The sequence below is a fragment of the Poecilia formosa genome, unplaced genomic scaffold (genome assembly GCF_000485575.1).
Source record: "Poecilia formosa unplaced genomic scaffold, Poecilia_formosa-5.1.2 Scaffold2218, whole genome shotgun sequence".
Lineage (NCBI taxonomy): Eukaryota > Metazoa > Chordata > Actinopteri > Cyprinodontiformes > Poeciliidae > Poecilia > Poecilia formosa.
The window spans coordinates 20,064-39,974 of NW_006802157.1; the positions used below are offsets into that span (position 1 = coordinate 20,064).

General features: G+C 35.1%; 1 pseudogene; it reads left to right on the forward strand.

Moving 5' to 3' along the window:
• Positions 1-884: 884 nt before the first annotated feature.
• LOC103133058 (protein transport protein Sec61 subunit alpha-like 1) lies at positions 885-13,080 on the forward strand (annotated as a pseudogene).
• Positions 13,081-19,911: the final 6,831 nt, after the last annotated feature.

The window sequence follows — 19,911 nt, forward strand, 5'->3', positions numbered from 1 at the left end:
GAATCAACCACTGAATTTGGCTTTGAATTTAATAAGTTTGCAAACAGATTATATTTAACTTAAGACTAAATTTGTTTTCTGACTTCTTCCCAAAATGAAGATATGTTCTTTTCTACATATGAAACTCTGCTATAAGAAGACAAGTTGTATTACTTGTGATGTTTCTTCAGCTGTTCAGCTGTTAATGTAACTCTCTACTGCTTATAACTTCAAAATACACTTGTTCAGAATATAAACTGTTTTAACAGTTTCCAAACAGCAAGCTAATTAATAACTTATATTGAAACAGAAATTTTTAGCTGTCATTTTGCCTATCTGCTAGTCACTGTGTGTTAATTCATTGACTTGTGATTCAACAACTGGGTGGTTTTCTGGTCTCTTCTGCTCTCTGGTGGCTGTTTCAGGTAATTTGACTTCCAAAGTTGGGTGTTGGAGAGGAAATAAAACAAACTGGCACACTATAACTCATTTTTAAGACTTTTTGCTTTTATTGGTTTATTTTTTTGTCTGTATCGATTCTAGACAGACAAATTAATCTCTGTTTATAGTAAACAATGAGTATAAACAGACTTGATAAGCTAAAAGGAATCAAACAAGAGCAATTCATGACTTCGTGAATAATCTTACAGCAGAGATGTTCAACTTGTTTGCTTCTTCATCATTCTGCTTTTTTATTATTATTATTTAAATCAGTGATGATTTGGCAATAGTGCGAATTCCAGAACGTGAACGCATCGCGAACTGATTCGAATATGAGTCGGAACGCAAAAGTTCCACTAGTTGGCGCTCATCTGAGCCCTCAAATGATGGATTTGCTTCAGTTCGTTCACTTAAAATGATTCGTTCATTCGAAGATGTCGTTCATGAACGACACATTACCGCTTTTGATTCTTTCTAAGTGTCAGAACTCTCACCGAGGCAGCAGCAGTCACTGAGATTCACTCAGAGCTGGAAAAATATACGACCATTATTAAAACATCATGGGCAGTGAGTAGCTATATGGGTAGAACTTTGTGCCATCAAAAACTGAATTTAATAGGTTCTATTTTAATTTGTATTGCATTCACTAAATGCTGAATTTGCATATAATTTAAAATATATTGGTTTGGAAAGGATTATCTCTAAATTGAAACTGAATCTAATATTTTCAAACTGAATTGATATAGCAGAAACAAATTATGCCACTGTTTAAATTGACATGGGGAGTGTGTTTTATTTAATGGCGTCATTGACATATATTGTATTTTTTTAGAACCAACTAAATGTGTTGTTGCCAGGTCAGTGTTGTAATATCAATATTTGATCTTAAGGAGTTTTATCCTGGTTAAATAAATGTTGGATATATTAATTTGCTTTGAAATTGCATTTTATTCTACAGAAAATTCATCTCTCAAATACTTTCATTTTCTGTTCTCACTATTAAATTCCAATTTGACATTTCAATAAATGTGCCCCGCAGGTGACCCTCAATAAAACGCATTCATTGAGAAAGCGCCATGTAAACTTTAACATTTGCCAGGCTAGTTTACAATACTCTTCTTCCTGGACACGTAATGCAGTTGTTACAAACCAGAGCGTGTAGCCGCAGGCCGTAGCTCATTACACGGCGAATGGCTTCTGGCAACTTGATCTGTGAGCGAGGAAAGGTTAATTCAAGTACCAACCTTGATCAAGGTTCATCTAAGTACAATATAGCTCGGTCAATCTGCGCTTAATTACTCTGTGGCTGGATGTCCGAGTCCGACCCAGAACACTGAAAACTGAATTTGAATGGTGAGAACAGAAACTGAAAGTTGTTGAGAAGTGAATGTTCAGAAAAACACAACTTCGAAGCAAATTAATTCAGCTTAAATTCAGAAACAATGCATTGGATTTCTATTTGTGCTCATTCAGATTACGTTTTTCATTTCCTAAAGTTGAGCAATAGAAATTCGAACAGACCTTTTTCAAATTCGCTCAGTTTCTGACGGCAAGTCCTGTTCTGGCCATATAGATACTTTTTAAATGAATATTTAATGACACCGAATGAAACGTTCTAATTAAATATGCTTTATCTTATTTAAAATACATTTAAATCTGTTAAATACGTATATTTCTGTCAAAGCGAACTAATTTAATGTTCAATATTTTTACTCAGTTTATTAACCTTATTTTCATTTTAAATTTCTGAACTTTAGCGCAGTTAGCTTCAAATCTTTAAGCTAACCGCTCATTCAAACACGGAACGTATGCAACAGAGCTTTATGTTTACCTCAGCTTTGTCTCACTATCAATAAATCAAGTTACTATAAACATGTGGCAGATTGATGTCCGACCCATTAATCCACAGATCCTTTACAGCCTTAGAATATTACAGTATTTTGTCTTCACTTCCCTTGAGTCCGCCCCACTCTCAATGCCACGTCCCACTCATCCTCATCATTTATTCCCAGCCAAAAACTCTCATGTTTGATTGTTTCCAGGTAAATTCTTGGAGGTAATAAAGCCTTTCTGTGCGCTGATACCAGAGATCCAGATACCTGAGAGAAAAGTAAATATTTACTTGTATTTATTAGAATTTTAATGTTACTAATTAATTTTTATCTTGATTCATGCTGCTTCCTCTTTTATGTGACCAACAGATCCAGTTCAGAGAAAAGGTGCTATGGACAGCAATTACTCTTGTCTTCTTTCTTGAATTTTCCCAGGTGAGAAAAAAATGCAGTCATCTTCTGTGTTTTAGGTAAAGATCTTATAAAACAGATCATATTCAGAGAGATGTCAGACTGAAGATACCTGATACATTTAGTGTTAAGGACCAGAATCTCTGTCACTAAACTGTCAACGTTTGACGTTTTGAGGCATGAATAATATATTTAGACACTATTTACAAAGTACCTGAATACTGAAATGTATTTATTTTGAGATTTACTAAAGTTACCTAAAATATACACAAAACCTATTTGAAAATATTACCAAAAGTACAACTTCAGAAAAATATTGTTTGTATATATTTGTAATATTTTTTTTCAAATGTGCAATTAACAAATACATTTCTAAAGTGATTATCTAAAGTATAATTTGAGTAATGTCATGTATTAGAATTTAAAGTATATTTTAGAAAAAATGCGCTTTTAGAAAGTGTACCAAAATAATTTTTTAAAAAGAGTATTACAAACATTTTTTAAAGAAATGTATTTATTTCACACTTCTAATATAATCACAAGTATATCTGCTTGATAACAAACTGAAAATCTATTTGAGAAAAACACACCATTCTTAAAATATACTTAAATATATGAATTGTTTTCACCAGGGAATATTCAATACATTATTTAGAACATTGTAAATGCTTGTTGTTATTGTTACTACTGAATTAATAATTCAGTAGCAGGTAAACACATTAATAATTGACTTACTAGTTATTTTTACCAAAATATGTTTTTCCCACAAATGCACCACTGGTAGACAATGTGAGAGCTCCCTGAAATCCAGTTGATTATAAAAGCTGTTTGTTTTTCTTAGATTGTGTTATTTGTTTCCAATAAAGGTGATTAAATTAAAATATTTTTATTTAAGTTTATTTTTACATGTCAGATTTGGCATTTATTGCATGCCATATAAAATATTAAAAATTGACCCCCATTGTTTGTGGCAGATTCTAATTTCTTAACTTGAATGTATTTCATAAATAGCTTTTTAAGAAATAACATTATTTTAAACATTATCTTTTAACTAATTCAATCTTTCTCATAAATGCTGTTCCTTCAGATTCCCCTCTATGGAATAAAGAGATCAGATTCTGTAGATCCATTCTACAGGATGAGAGTCATTCTGGGTTCAAATAGAGGTATCGGTCCAACACATTCTAAGCAAAATAAAGTAAAATAAAAGACTAATGTCCTGCAGGCATGAGTTTATAAGTATATCTTCATCTAGGTACTTTGATGGACCTGGGTTTCTCACCTATTGTCACCTCACAACTGATAATGGAGCTGCTGGCTGGAGCTAAGATCATTGAAGTTGGAGACACTGCAAAGGATAGGGCACTCTTTATTGGAGCTCAGAAATGTATGAAACACAGACCTGCTGTGATCTAAAATTTAATTTTATTTTGGATCATCTAATCTTTTGATGTTTTCAGTATTTGCTATGATCATTACCATTGGTCAGGCCATTGTTTATGTGATGACTGGCATGTATGGAAATCCATCAGAGATGGGAGCAGGGATCTGTTTGCTCATCATCATTCAGGTAAGAATGACAAAACGTTTTTGACTGACCAAAGCATTTGGAAGAATGATGTGCAAACTAGAACATTTCTGAAGAAATTTAGAAGAGGTCTCCCAAAGAGTCCTTATCAGTTCCATTGAGCTTTCAATTGCATATTGATTAACACTGACTTGCTCTCTGTTGAAAGCAAACCTCATGCCATGAGGCAGCTAAACTCCCAATAATCTTTTTTATTGTATACATTTATTTTTTTTTTTGAATTGGTTGTAATTCTTTGCAGCTGTTTGAAGCCAGTCTGTTTGTGCTGCTCCTGGATGAATTGATCCAAAAAGGCTACGGTCTTGGGTCAGGATTCTCTTTGTTCATTGCCACCCAACTCTGTGAGTCGATCATCTGGAACGCCTTTAGTCCCACAACTGTGGACACAAGAAATGGTAAACAACCACAAACTACTCTTCCAATAGATTTTCTGATGTACTAAATATGCCTGTTTTAGCTTTTCTCAAACTTGTCTTTGTATTCCTAGGAAATTCTAGTGTTTCAGACACAGAATATGAGGGAGCTGTCATCGCTTTTTTTCCATCTTCTTGCCACAAGGCCTGACAAACTGGATGCTCTCAGCGAGGCCTTCTTCAGGCAGAACCTTCCCAACCTCATGAACCTCATCGCTACAGTGTTTGTCTTTGCTGTAGTTATATACGTTCAGGTGTGTTGCTTTCCTTCTGTTTGTGTGACTGATTCTACATTTGAAATTGAGCCTTGATCAGGTTTAAAAAATCTGATCTTCTCACAGGGATTCAGAGTCGATCTGCCCATCAAATCTGCTCGCTACCGTGGCCAATATAACACATACCCCATCATGCTTTTCTATACCTCCAACATTCCCATCATCCTGCAGTCTGCTTTGGTCTCCAATCTGTATGTTATCTCCTACATGCTTTCTACACGCTTCAGTGGAAATTTCCTGGTTGACCTGCTTGGAATGTGGTCTGTAAGAACACAGGTATTTATGTTCTTTAATTAAGCTCCTTTCAAAGCCCTGAACCTTTTTTTAATATTCCCCATTTATTTTACGCTGCTCTAAATTTCATAGTCCTTACCATTTCTGTTGTTCTCTACTATATATTGGAAATTAAGATGCAACAGGATTGTCACTGACATATGAGGATCTATTATTATTTTAACTAAAAGTTCAATTCAGGATTTTCAGGTGACTGTTTACATGGTAGCTACTGAAAAACTAAGAAACAGTTTAGATTTCCNAAACTGAATTTAATAGGTTCTATTTTAATTTGTATTGCATTCAATAAACGCTGAGTTTACATAATTTTAAATCCAATGTATTGGTTTGAAAAGGATTGTCTGTAAATTTAAATTGAATTTAATATTTTCAAACTGAATTGATTTAGCAGAAACAAAATTTGCCACTGTTTAAATTGACTTTAGTGGAGGGTGTTTTATTTAATGGCGTTATTGATATTGCGTTGCATTTTTTATAAAACTAAATTGTTGTCAGGACCTTGGACCTTGGACCTTTGATCTTAAGGAGTTGTATCCTAGTTATTTAAAGGCTGAATGAATGAATTTGCTTTGAAACTGCATTTCATGCTAGTAAAAGTTTAGCTCTCAAATACTTTCAGTTTCTCTTCTCACCATTAAATTTCAGTTGGACATTTCAATAGATGTGAGCAGGTGCCCCTTAATAAAACTCATTTATTATAAGAGAAAGCGTCATGTCGTTAAGTTAACATTTATCAGCTACAGTTAACATAAGATTTACTTTTAGGCTATCTTTTGTTTATAGTAGCTTCTTCCTGGACAGGTAATTACTGACCGGAGCGTCAAGCCGCAGACCGCAGCTCATTCGACATGAAGAATAACACAAGTTGATCTGCGCCCCGCTGCAGCCCAAGCATCGGTTCGCTTTGATAAGACATATTTCGGTCAATCTGCGTCTGATTACTCTGTGGCTTGATGTCTGACCCAAAACATTGATTTTAAGTACTGAAATTGAATGGTGAGAACAGAAACTGAAAACTGAATTTTCACAAAGACAAAATTTCAAAGCAAATTAATTCAGTTTAAATTCCGACAATAATTTCCTAAACAGTACATTGGACCTCCAATTATGGTGATTCAGATTACGTTTTTTTCATTTCTTCAAGTCGAGCAATTCATATGGGAAAACTTCAAAATTCAGGTTCTGCCCATATGCAGGGGCGCGGTATAGGGGTGGAAAGTGATGACAATTCTACGGGCCCTGACCAACAGGGGGCCCTCCACAATTTATTTATTTATTTATTTATTTATTGCTCATGTAAATAAACCTATCAGTTACAAAATTAATCATATTGTGTTTTCGAGGATTGTTTGTAGCAGTTAAAAATTAATGTTCCCACTTCCAGACCAAAAAAACACACATCTATATTTGCCCTGGGCCCCCTGCGTTAAATGGTTCGTTCCTGCTTGGTGCGCTTGATGCTGCACCGTCAGCACTAGTCAGCAGAACATAAGAATGACTGTGGCAGCAATGCTGCTAAGAAAAATTATAAAATCATTATATTATTATCATTATTATCTGTCTTATAACAAACTGCTACGACATCGTGACAGCTTTAACAAATATGGGGAAAATATATTTTTTATTAAAGTTATGTGTTGCAGCTTGAATAAAATGCAACTACATAACATTTTTTGAGAAGTCTGGATTGCTCTATGTGTATTTTGCACGTTGTCTGTGACTGTTGCTCATGGGGAGAGACATTTCAGTAATCTAAAACTAATAGAAAAAAATTTAACCAACCTACTTGCATATGCGCACTGTTGGATGTAAAATTCATGAGCAGTAAATATTGTGCTAGTATCAGTATTGAACCAAAGAAAGCAAGTTGCAAGTCTTTAAAATTGTGATGCTTTTTAAGGGTCAAAGAGACTCAAAAAAATTGTAACAACAGCTCCACATGGGGGGCCCAATCAAATTTTTTTGTCAGGGGGCCCAAGATTCCTGGCTGCGCCCCTGCCCATAGGTACTACTTTTTAAATGAGTCTTTATGAGATTGACAGAGAATCAAACATTGTTTAATCAGTTTTCTAATTTAGGATATTCTATCAGGGTTCACTTATTTAACAGCTTTGTTAAACTGTAAAATATATTCCTGACAAAACTTATTTGTGGTACTAATTCAATGTTCTTTTGTCAATATTTTTGTGCAGTTTATTAACCTTATTTTGGTTTTAAAGCTCTCAAATGTAGCCCAATGAGCTTGAAACCTTTGATGAGCTAATCACTCATTTAAACACGGAATGAGTGTATATGCAACTGTCAATAAAACCAGGTACAGTCATGTGGCACAAAATACTTGTAAAGCAGTCAATAACAGCAAAATATATTTTATAATATTATGTAGTTTGTCTTCACTCCTCCACTCTCAATGTCACGTCCTATTCATCCTCACTCACCTATTATTCCCAGTCAAAACTCTCATGTTTGATTGTTTCCAGTTAAATTCTTGGAAGTACTAAAGCCGTTCTGTGCGGTGCTACCACAGATCCAGAAACCTAAGCAAAAGGTAAATATTTTTCATTTATGGTGTTATTATTTTCATTTTATTGAATTACTTTTTATCTTGGTTTATGCAGCTTCCTCTTTTTGTAATTCCTGACAACATGTGACCAACAGATTCCATTCAGAGAAAAGTTGCAATGGACGGCAATTACTGTCTTCATCTTTCTTGTGTTACCAGGTGAGAAAAAAATGCAGTCGATATTTAATACTTTACATAGAATGTCACAAATGGCTGTTGTTGTTGTTATTATTACTAAATCTATGATTCTAAAAAAAGCCAGGTAAGTATTTATGTAATTACTGATATTAATAATTTACAAACTACTTTTTTATGTAAATATGTTAGTAAATATGCTAGTCGACAACATGAGAGCTCCCCTAAATCCAGTTTATTTTAAAAACCATCTTTTTCTTAGATTGTGCTATTTTTTTTTTTTCAAAAATGGTTATTAAATTAAAATATCTATATACAAATTTATTTTTACCATGCCAAATATGGCATTTATTGAATGTCGTATAAAATATTAAAAATGATTCCCCATTTGTTTGGTGATAGATTCTGATTTCTTCTTGGATGGAGGTCATGAATAGTTTTAACTCTTGTGTTTAGAAATGGGGTCCAACCGACCCCACACATGTAAAACTTGTATAATTCGCCACAGTCCTCTACATTTACCTCAATCCTTGACACACAAGGGTTAAAAAATAAATATATTTTAAACTTTATCTGCTAACTAATTCAATGTTTCTCATGAACTCTGTTGTTTCAGATTCCCCCTTATGGCATAAAGTCCTTAAACGTTGTAGAGGGAGTTTTTCTGGGTTCGAAAAGTGGTATCCATCCAACATATGCTAAGCAAAATCAAACACAAAACTAAAGTCCTTTTGACATGAGCTAACGGATCTATCTTCATCTAGGTACTCTGATGGAGCTGGGTATCTCACCTATTTTCACCTCACGACTGTTAATGCAGCTGCTGGCTGGAGCTAAGATCATTGAAGTTTTGGACACCCCAAAGGATAGAGCGCTCTTTAACGGAGCTCAGAAATGTATGAAACACTGACCTGGCTGTGATCTAAAAAATTTAATTTGAATTTTGGGTTGTTTAATGTTTTATTGTTTTCAGTATTTGGGATTATCATCACCTTTGGCCAGGCCATTGTTCATGTGATGACTGGCATGTATGGAGATCCATCAGAGATGGGTGCATCGTTCTGTTTGCTCCTCATCATTCAGGTAAGAATGACAAAAAGTTTGTCTAGGCTGACTAAAGCATTTGAAAAAATAATGTGCATATGAGTTGTATCAGGCTGTCACTTGCATGTTGACTAACATTGACTTACTCTCTGCCGAATACAAACCTCATGCCTTCAGACCGCTAAACTCCCAAAACTGGTTGTATTTCTTTGCAGCTATTTGTAACCGGGCTGATTGTGCTGTTCCTGGATGAATTGGTCCAAAAGGGCTATGGTCTCGGTTCAGGAATCATTCTGTTCATTATCACCATCTTCTGTGAGACCATCGTGTGGAAGGCTTTTAGTCCCACCACTGTGAACACAGGAAATAGTAAACAACCACAGATCACTGTTCCTAATGTATTAAATATGCCTGTTTAGCTTTTCTGAAACCTGTTTTTCTTTTTCTAGAATATAACAAATATTTATTTTTGTAATTTTATGGTTCAGACACAGAATATGAGGGAGCAGTCATCGCTCTTTTTCATCTTCTTGCCACAAAGCCTGACAAACTGGATGCTCTCAACGAGGCCTTCTTCAGGCAGAACCTCCCCAACCTCATGAACCTCATTGCTACAGTATTTGTCTTTGCCGTAGCTATATATTTTCAGGTGTGTTGCTTTCCATCTGTTTGTGTGATTGATTCTAAATTTGAAATATAACGTCATCTAAAACAATAATCTGATCTTCTCACAGGGATTCAGAGTCGATTTGCCCATCGAATCTTCTCGCTACTGTGACCAACATTACACATACTCCATCAAGCTTTTCAATACCTTCAACATTCCCATCATCCTGCTGTCTGCTTTGGTCTCCAACCTGTATGTTATCTCCCACATGCTTTCCACACGCTTCAGTGGGAATTTCGTAGTTAATCTGCTTGGAACGTGGTCTGTAAGTTCACCTGTATTTATGCTCTTTAATTAAGTTCATTTTAAAGCACTGAACCTTTCTTTAATATACCTAGGTCTTTAACATTGCTCTAAATTTCATAGTCCTTACTATTCTAGTTGTTCTCGACCACATATTGGAAATTAACATGTAACAGGATAGTCACTGTAATATGAGGATCTATTATTATTTTAAATAAAAGTTCAATTCAGAATTTTCAGGTGTTAAGCAAACATTGGTTCCATCTTTCTACTGAAGTTTGATGTCCAAATTTGGCCCAACTTGGCGGCCAAGGCATCGTTAAGGTGCTGGGTGGTTTACACCAGCAACCATCATAAATGTTTTTCCAGTGATTTTCTAGTTGAATACAGAAATTAAGATAAAAGTTTAAGTCTAGTTTTTCCTCTGCCATATATTGGAAATTAACATGAAACAGGATCATCACTGTAATGTGAGAATCTATTATTATTTTAACTAAAAGTTCAATTCAGGATTTNGCCCAACTATAAAACATATTTGTGTCACTATATTTGATTTGCTTACTAGCAAAGCAAATTTGTTGTAAGTATTTATTTCATAAAGTTCTAGATGTTTGGACATTTTTCTTTAGTAAAATTTATCTGTTCATGATTACAGAACACAACATCAGGTTCTCCATCCTTTACCTATCCTGTTGGAGGACTTTGCTACTACCTCTCTCCACCAGAGTCTTTTTGTTCAGTCCAGGCTCTAATTTACATCTTTTTCATGCTCGGCTCATGTGCCTTTCTCTCTAAAACCTGGATTGAAGTTTCAGGCTCTTCTGCAGAATATGTAAGTCATGGCTGCAGTCTGTCAAGTGGAGGAGGTGTGGGTTTGTTTTCAAAATATTTGTTGTATTGAAACTGTGCTGTTAATCACCATCCAGGTAGCAAAACAGCTGAAGGAGCAGCAGATGGTGATGCGAGGACACAAAGAAACCTCAATGGTTCATGAACTGAACAGGTAAAATCAAGATTTTCATTTCATGGTGTTTATTTGGCCTGTTAATCAACTCCAGGCTCAAACCTGAACCTGAGCCGTCTTCATTTAGAAGTCAATTCACAAACAGACAAAAAAAAAAGGAAGAGAACAAATTTTATCATTACAATGTCAATCGACTGTACTATTCATACAGTTAAGCCAGAAATTGAAATGTGTTCATTGGTGTTAGTCTTATAATAATTTGGGACTATTAATGTTTCATTCTTTTTCAAATGTTGAATGATTCTCCAAAATACCACTTTGATTATTTTGTTCGTGATAAGAAGGAGCATAGGTTTCAATTTATTGGGTATTTTCTATCATCAACTCAGGATAAAATATATACAAGCTTTCATCTGAGTATTTTAACTCCATTTATTTTTCTTTTGTTTTTTAGTAATCAACTTCCAGTTTCTTGAAACTTAGACACAGTTTGGTTCTCCAGCAGGACATTATATTCCATATACAACTCAAAGCTGCTTCAAGAGTGGATAAAACAGGCTAACATCAAGTTTTTGAAATTTCCCTTAACTTAAAGACTAAAATTTGTGAGTATCATGAAACTACTGAAGTTTAAGAACTTCAATGGTTTTCTGCTGGATATTTATTTTTCCTCTCAACTGTAGCTGCTTGCATGCTTGATGTGAGTGATTGCTGTCAAGTCAACAACACAACACAAGCAGCTGCCTAATGTTGCTGCATGCTCATCCAGGAAAAGTCAATGCTACAAATCAATGACTCAATGTAATCTGCTGGGTTTCATTAGAAATGAACTTTTTAAACTAATTTACTTTAACTAAACTTTTTGTACCGTTTGATAATTAGGAAAAATTCGAAAGTATGATTGAACTGAAATGACTTTGTAAAGTGCCTCAAAATTACATTTGAGAATTGGTACTTTATAAATAAACTGAATTGATTTTAAACTGGTAAGAAGAGTGATCAAATAACCTTCAGAAGCTTCTTAATGTCTAAAAAGAGTTCATGATATCTCTGCAAGCTGCAACGAAGTATTTACCCGAATTGTAGGTTATTAAATAACATTAAAGTTGAAGGGAAAACGTTATCTATTTGTTGTTTATGTTATAGGGATAAATACGTAGGTCAAAACAATCTAATGTCTGCATCAGTGTATTTATGTATAAATTCGTAAGACTCGTCCCTGTAGTATAGAATAATGTTCTTTTATGGCTATTCTTTATTTATTTTTCTTATTCTTTACTCAACCATGTCAATTTTTTTTTCTTTTTAGGTACATTCCAACAGCTGCTTCCTTTGGTGGACTTTGCATTGGTGGTTTATCTTTGATAACGTACTTCCTCGGAGCCTGTCACTGTGGCTGCTGTATCTTACTGGCTGTCACCATCATCTATCAGTACTTTGAAATCTTTGTGAAAGAACAAAGTGAAGTAGGCAGCATGGAGGCACTACTCTTCTAAAAACAATCCGCAATCCTGCCATATTGTGTTAACTATTATTGTTTTTTCTGTTTTCACTTTCTGTTGTTTCTTCTTTTTTTACATTCATAAACTGTATCTGCTCATAATTGGAGTTAAGGACTTGAAGACTTATTTTTGATAATGTGCCATATTGATATCATCTATTCAAATCGTATAATTTTTCAAATTAAAATCTTTTTTGAGGGTTAATTAATATTAAACAAATATAGGTTCCATATTTCTACTTAAGTTTGATGCCCAAATTTGGCTCCAACTTGGTTTGCACCAAGTAGTAACAATCATCAAAATAACTGTTTTTCTAGTGATTTTCTAGCTGAACACAGAAATTAAGACAAAATTTGAAATTGACAGTCATTTTTTAAATCTGACTTGGCTTCCAGTTCCAAGAAAGCAACAAGATACAAAGAAACATTGAGAAAAAAAAGACAAACACTTTGGGAGATGTGCTTGTTTATTAGTGAGAGATGCAACTCTCTCTTGCTCATAGCTTCAACATGCACTTGTTCAGAATATAAACTGTTTTAACAGTTTACAACTGAACTGCTAACTAAAATTGTAGCTATTTTGCAGTCACTGTGTGTTAACAATCTCATTGACTTGTGATTCAACAACTGGATGGTTTTCTGGTCTCTTCTGCTCTCTGGTGGCTGTTTCAGGTTATTTGACTTCCAAAGTTGGATGTGAGGAAATAAAACAAGCTGATACTCTATAACTCATCTTTGTAAATTTTTGTTTTTACTAGTTTGTTTTGTCTTGTCTGTGTCGATTCTAGACAGACCAATTAATCCCTGTTTATAGTAAATAATGAGTATAAAAAGACTTGATTAGCTAAAAGGAATCAAACAAGAGCAATTCATGACTTCCTGAATAATCTTTTAACATATGTAAACCGATACCTTAAAGGTTTGCTTATTCATCATTCTGCTTTATTTTTTATTTAAATCAGTGACGATCTTCATTTAGTCCTTTCAAACCTTTGATCCAGGGCGAACATCCATGCAGCATTGTGGATTCTCCACAGTTGTGTATTATGATTGATATGAAGGTGATTATGACCACAATTTAGCTGAGTTCAATATNATTTATTTCATAAAGTTCTAGATGTCTGAACATTTTTCTTTAATAAAATATTCTTCACCTGTTCATGATTACAGAACACAACATCAGGTTCTCCAGCCCGTGTTTATCCTGTTGGAGGACTTTGCTACTACTTCTATCCACCAGAGTCTTTTTTTTCAGTCCAGGCTCTAATTTACATCTTTTTCATGCTCGGCTCATGTGCTGTTTTCTCCAAAAGTTGGATTGAAGTTTCAGGCTCTTCTGCAGAAGATGTAAGTCATAACTGCAGTCTGTCAAGTGGAGGAGGTGTGGGTTAGTTTTCAAAGTCATTTTTGTATCCAAGCTGTGCTCCTCATCACCATCCAGGTAGCAAAACTGCTGAAGGATCAGCAGATGGTGATTAGAGGACACAGTGAAACTTCAATGGTTCATGAACTGAACAGGTAAAATCAAGATTTTCACTTCATGGTGTTAATTTGGGATTTTAATCAACTAAGCAAACTAAACATGAACCATCTTGATTTATAAGTAAAGCAAGAGAGCAGATTTTATTACAATGTCAATGGATTGTACTATTCATACTTATGAATGTACAGTTGGGGCTACAGAGTGGCGCAGTAGGTAGCACTGTTGTTTTACAGCAAATATGTCCTAGGTTCAATCCTGGGGGTGGGGTCTTTCTGCGTGGAGTTAGCATTTTCTCTCCGGGTACTCCTGCTTCCTCCCACAGTCCAAAAACATGATTGTCAGGTTAATTGGTTTCTCTAAATTATCCTTCGGTTGAAGGTTGAATGATTCTCCAAATTACGACTTTGATTATTTTATTAATAATCAGAGAGAGCACATGTTTTAATTTATTGGGTATTTTGTCTCAGGATAAAATACATGCAAGCATTCATCTAACAAGTAGGACTTAAAGTGCTATATGTGTGTTAACTTCTTACATTCATAAACATAAAAAAAGATCCTCCACCAGTTAATCTGTATCTTTTTGTGCATTCTTCTCTGCTTTCTCAAAACGCCAGAGTTTGTGCAAAGTGCAGTCTTAAGTGAGACGGTACGCCGTTTGTAGTCTGAACAAACGTTTCACAGTGCCACCTACTGGCAGCGGCAAATAATTAGATTGTTTTCAATATACATCACAGCAACCGTTCTCCTGGTACTGCGTACCGGTGTACCGGTGTTAAAGCTGACAGTCAGAACACCAGCGCATAATCTTTTAGCTGCAGAACCGGGCTGTACCGGTTTACTTCCACCCCTGCCAGTTCTATATATAAAACGATGATCTTTTATGGCCATGACGACTGTCTTAACTCTTCCTTATTTACCTCCGACTCAATTTGTTATTATTTATTCAACCATATCAATTTTCCCAAATCTTCTCTTTTTAGGTACATTCCAACTGCTGCTGCCTTTAGTGGACTTTGCTGTGGTGGTTTATCTGTGATGGCGCACTTCCTCGGTGCCTTTGCCTCTGGCAACGACATCCTGGTGGTTGTCATCATAATCTATGAATATTTTGAAATCTTTGTGAAAGAACAAAGTGAAGTAAGCAGGATACGGGCATTACTCTTCTAAAAATAATATGTCATCCTGACATATTTTGCTAACTTCTATTATTTTTTTCTGTTTTTACCTTCTGTTCTTTCTTTACAGTCATGAACTGTATCTGTTCATATTTGGATTTGAGGGCTTGAAAACTTTTGCGACAGAAGGACATCTGCAGCTCAGACTTCATCTTCACCTCTGACTGGAATAGAGGGCTTGAAGACTTGTTTTAGATAATGTACCTTAATATTTTCATTTCTTCAAATTGTGTAATTTTTCAAATTAAAATCTTTTCTGTGGGTTAATTAGTATTAAACAAACATAGGTTCCATATTTGTACTGAAGTTTGATGCCCACATTTTGGCCCAACATGGCAGCCAAGGTGTCAGTATGGTGCTGGGTGGTTGGCACCACCAACCATCATCAATGTTTTTCCAGCGATTTTCTAGTTGAATACAGAACTAATTTATTTTAATTTATAACAGTTTAAATTGACCATCATTTTTAAAAAAAATCTTACTTCTGTTTTTGATTATTGGAATGTCGCAACAACTTTCTTAAACTTTAGAATCGGTATAACTACTTGCTATATAACTTTAATCACCTTTGTCTATGCATGGCTGTATGTTTCATGTAATCGTGTCATTGAAAGGAAAACAGGCATATTGCATCTACATGAGGCATGTGGTTGTTACCTCTGATGTGCTTGGGTTTGAGGGTTTGGTTGGAAGCCTGTGAATTGCCTACTTTTGTTAGATGAAAATCACTGATACTGCTGTGGACTTGAAGTTCTTGGGGAACATCTCAAATATTCTGTTTGCAAAACACCTGTTTAGTCAGAAAAATGCATTTTAGCCCTTTCAAACTTCTGGGCTAACCCCCATGCCGTATCGTGGATTCTCCAGAGTTGTGTGTTATGATTGATATGAAGGTGATTATGACCACAATTTAGCTGAGTTCAATATCTGCTTGGCTCCTGGCTTCCTCTGACAATGAAATTATGGCTCCAATTGTTTGGAAACATGCAAAACAAGTTTAACTTTTAGTTCTAGAGAAATGGGAAATCCATACAACAATATGTTTATACAACAAATATCCAAATGAAATGTTGGAAGGTGAAGATGTATTAATGAAGATGTATTTATGAAGTACAGGATTTGTGAAACAGAGAAGTCTTTTCTGATTATTCAGCGTTGGAGATATAAGATGTTAAGATAACATGTTTGAAACAAATGACAGTCTACAACAAGAAACACTAATGTTACAGTTTCTTAGCAGTCTTAGCTTTAAGCCTTTAAATTTTGGTCCCTCACTTTCTTATTCTACCTCAACGCCCTTGACATATGAAGGACTGACTTGATGTTTACAGCTAAATCACATTAAACTGCTTCTACAATTCACATCAATGTTCCTACGAGTGTCACTGTCCAAATATGAAGCCCCCCCACGTCAATGGAGAAATCACCCGGGACAGTCTTTGTCCCAGCTGATAGTGACGGAAATTGAAAGGAGTTTGTCCGTAATCTGGGATTTCCAGTTCGAATCCTCACTCTGACTCTCTCAGTCTTTGTGTCCTTGGGCAGGACCTTTTATTCCTGCTGGTGGTCAGAGGTCATGGTGGTACCAATGTGTAGCAGCTGCTCAAGAGCAGATGTGGCTACAGTCCAGGAGTTCCATCACACCATTTGTATGTGATGAAGTGAGTTCATGCATTCATGTGTGCATGAATGGGTGAATGACTGAATATAGTGTGAAACATTATGGAGTCTTCTGGACATGATAATGTGCTATACAAGTACAGGTCACTTATATTATCTTTTCCCCACTGTGGAATCTTTGTGTGAACAAGGATTTCTCAAAAGTCAAGAAGCTGAATATACTGTATGCTTTGTCACCTATTTCAGATTTCATACAAAAATGGACAAAAGATACAAAGAAACATTGAAAGACAAAAAGCATAAGACACCAAAGACTTTGGGAAGATGAGCTTGTTCATTAGTGAGAGACCACCTGGCATTGTAATCCAATGAATAAACATTAGATAATTTGAATCAACCACTGAATTTGCTTATGACTTAAACAATTGTGGAAATAGAATATATTAAAATTAAAACTAGATTTGATTTCTGACCTCTTCGCAAAATGAATATATGTTCTTTTCTATGTGTGAAACTTCGTTACATTTGTCAGAAGAGAAGTTGTATTACTTGTGATGCATTATTGGTTCAGCTTTTCAGGTGTTATTGCAACTCTGTTGCTGATAGCTTCAACATACACTTGTTCAGAATCAAAACTGTTTTAAACTTTACATCTGAACTGCTTGCTAATTAATAACTGTCTTCTGTTGAAACAGAAAACTATAGCTGTTATTTTTGAGAACCTCCTAGTCAGCGTGTGCTGGCCTGTGCTTCAGCTGTCTTCGTCTGTCGGCTTGGCTCATGTCTGCCTGTCTATTGAAGACAGACAGAGAGAGATAGTCAACCTAAGTTTATAGTAAACAATGTCTCTAGTTAACAATGAGCATAAATAGGCTTGCTTGGCCAAAAAGTAAACACGCAAGGCCAATTCAGAGTGCAATCATCCATGAAACAACAAGAGGTATTTACAAAACTGTGGCAAAAATCGATTTTTCTATTTTTATGAATGCCACAATTCAATAAATAAATGGATTTAAATGTTTGTTGTTGTTTTTTTTTTAGTTATTAATTGTGTATCTGCCCTGTTTTTCAGTAAATGATCAAATAATTTTCACCTCAGACAGGACGATTGGTCACCTGATGATTTGCTGTGCATGTTAACCAATTTGGATGGATTATATGTGCATTTTCAATTATTTCATTATGGTCTGCAGTTTAAGTGCTAAATAAATACTCAACTGAATAAACCAGATTTTTATTCAAAAAAGTAATGCACAGTACTTAATAAATTAAGCTGCACAACTTTTCAATTGTGTCCCTTATTTAATAAATTATCAGCACAAAAATAATAATACATATTTTGTAATAAATTTAATGAAGCTAAAATTATCACATATATTAATGTAATATCAAATAAAACATTTTCACTGAATTGTGGCTCTTTTTTGTTTATTTTTACTTGTTTCCAAAAATACGGTCCATTGCGATTTTAATAAAAAAAAAAACTGTATCAATTGCACTTGTTTGCAGTACAGATTTTCAAGAAGTGCATTATGTGCTGGCATTCTTTGCTAAACCTGAGCACTTCCACGTTGCTCAATGCGGTAGTAGTACTTCCGTTTTAAGCAGAGAAAAAAACCCTACGAACATAGCTTTGATCTTTTAACCCAATGAGAACAGGATGTATGGCCACTGATGAATACATTTTACGCGAAGCCGCTAAAATGGACGCTGTCTCTTTAAATCTTTGAGCTTCGTGTCTGTAACGGTGACGTGTCTTTCTCCTCCTTCTCCCGGTGGCTCAGTCAGTCAGTCAGTCAGTCATTGAGATTCACTCCGAGCCGATTTTCACTGGAGTGGAAAGGATATACGACCATTGTTAAGACATCATGGGTAGTAAGTACCACTTTTTGAATGAATCTTTATACGACTGATGCTTGTAGCCTCTGAAGAAAACCTCATGTTGTTGTTTAATCTGTTTTCTAACTTAGTTAGCTTACTCTATTAGGGTTCACGTTAGCTTCCATTGCTAGCTAGCGTGTAAATTGTTGCTTTTTTTACCGCTATAAAATATTTCTGATAAAAACCTATTTGTGGAAATAATTCAGCGAACTTGTAATATCTTAGAAATGTAGTTTATTATTTTTCTTTTTGTTCTAAAGTTCTAAGCTGCAGACCGAGTTAGCTAGAAACATATAATGAGCTAACCACTCATTCAAACACTGACAGTCTAGTGATGACGATGCATAACAGATTTGCTCTTATCTTTATCTCACTGTCAATAAAATCAACCACTACAATCATGTGGTACAGATGAATACTTGTAAAACATCCAGCAACAGCGCAATAATAAATATTTTATAATATGCATTGTGAGTATTTAAATTTCCCATGAGTCCGCCCCACTCTATGCCACGTCCTACTCATCCCCACCAATTATTCCCAGTCAAAACTCTCATGTTTGTTTCCAGTTAAATTCTTGGAGGTAATAAAGCCGTTCTGTGCGGTCCTACCAGAGATCCAGAAACCTGAAAGAAAGGTAAATATTTTTCATTTATAGTGTTGTTATTAAATGACCTTTTATCTTGGTTTATGCAGCTTCCTCTTTTTGTAATTCCTAACAATATGACCAACAGATCCAGTTCAGAGAAAAGGTGCTATGGACGGCAATTACTCTCTTCATCTTTCTTGTGTGTTGCCAGGTAATTAAGACAAAACGCTTTCAATATACCAAAGTCTACTTATCATGTCGAACATTGTAAATAATTGCTGTTTCTTTGACTCTAGAAATATCAGGTTAATGTGTATCTAGTAGTTATATTTATTTATTTATTTTTTGTCACTTTCAGCTTTTTATCAACCTGAATGTGACATTGTGACATTGTGACATTGTCAATGTCATATAGAATATGAAGTTAGCATCTGCCATCTCTTCAGTGGCAGATACTAACTTCCTACTGTCATTGTATGTCATAAATAGTTTTAGAAAAGGAAGTTACTTTAAACATTATCTACTAACTAATTCAGTCTTTCTCATGAACTCTGTTCCTTCAGATTCCTCTTTTTGGCATAATGTCATCAGATTCTGCAGATCCATTCTACTGGATGAGAGTCATTCTGGCTTCAAATAGAGGTATCCATCCAACATGCTAAGCAAAATGAAATGTAGAACTAAAGTCCTGTCGACATGAGCTAACGGATCTATCTTCATGTAGGTACTCTGATGGAGCTGGGTATCTCGCCTATTGTCACCTCAGGCCTGATAATGCAGCTGCTGGCTGGAGCTAAGATCATTGAAGTT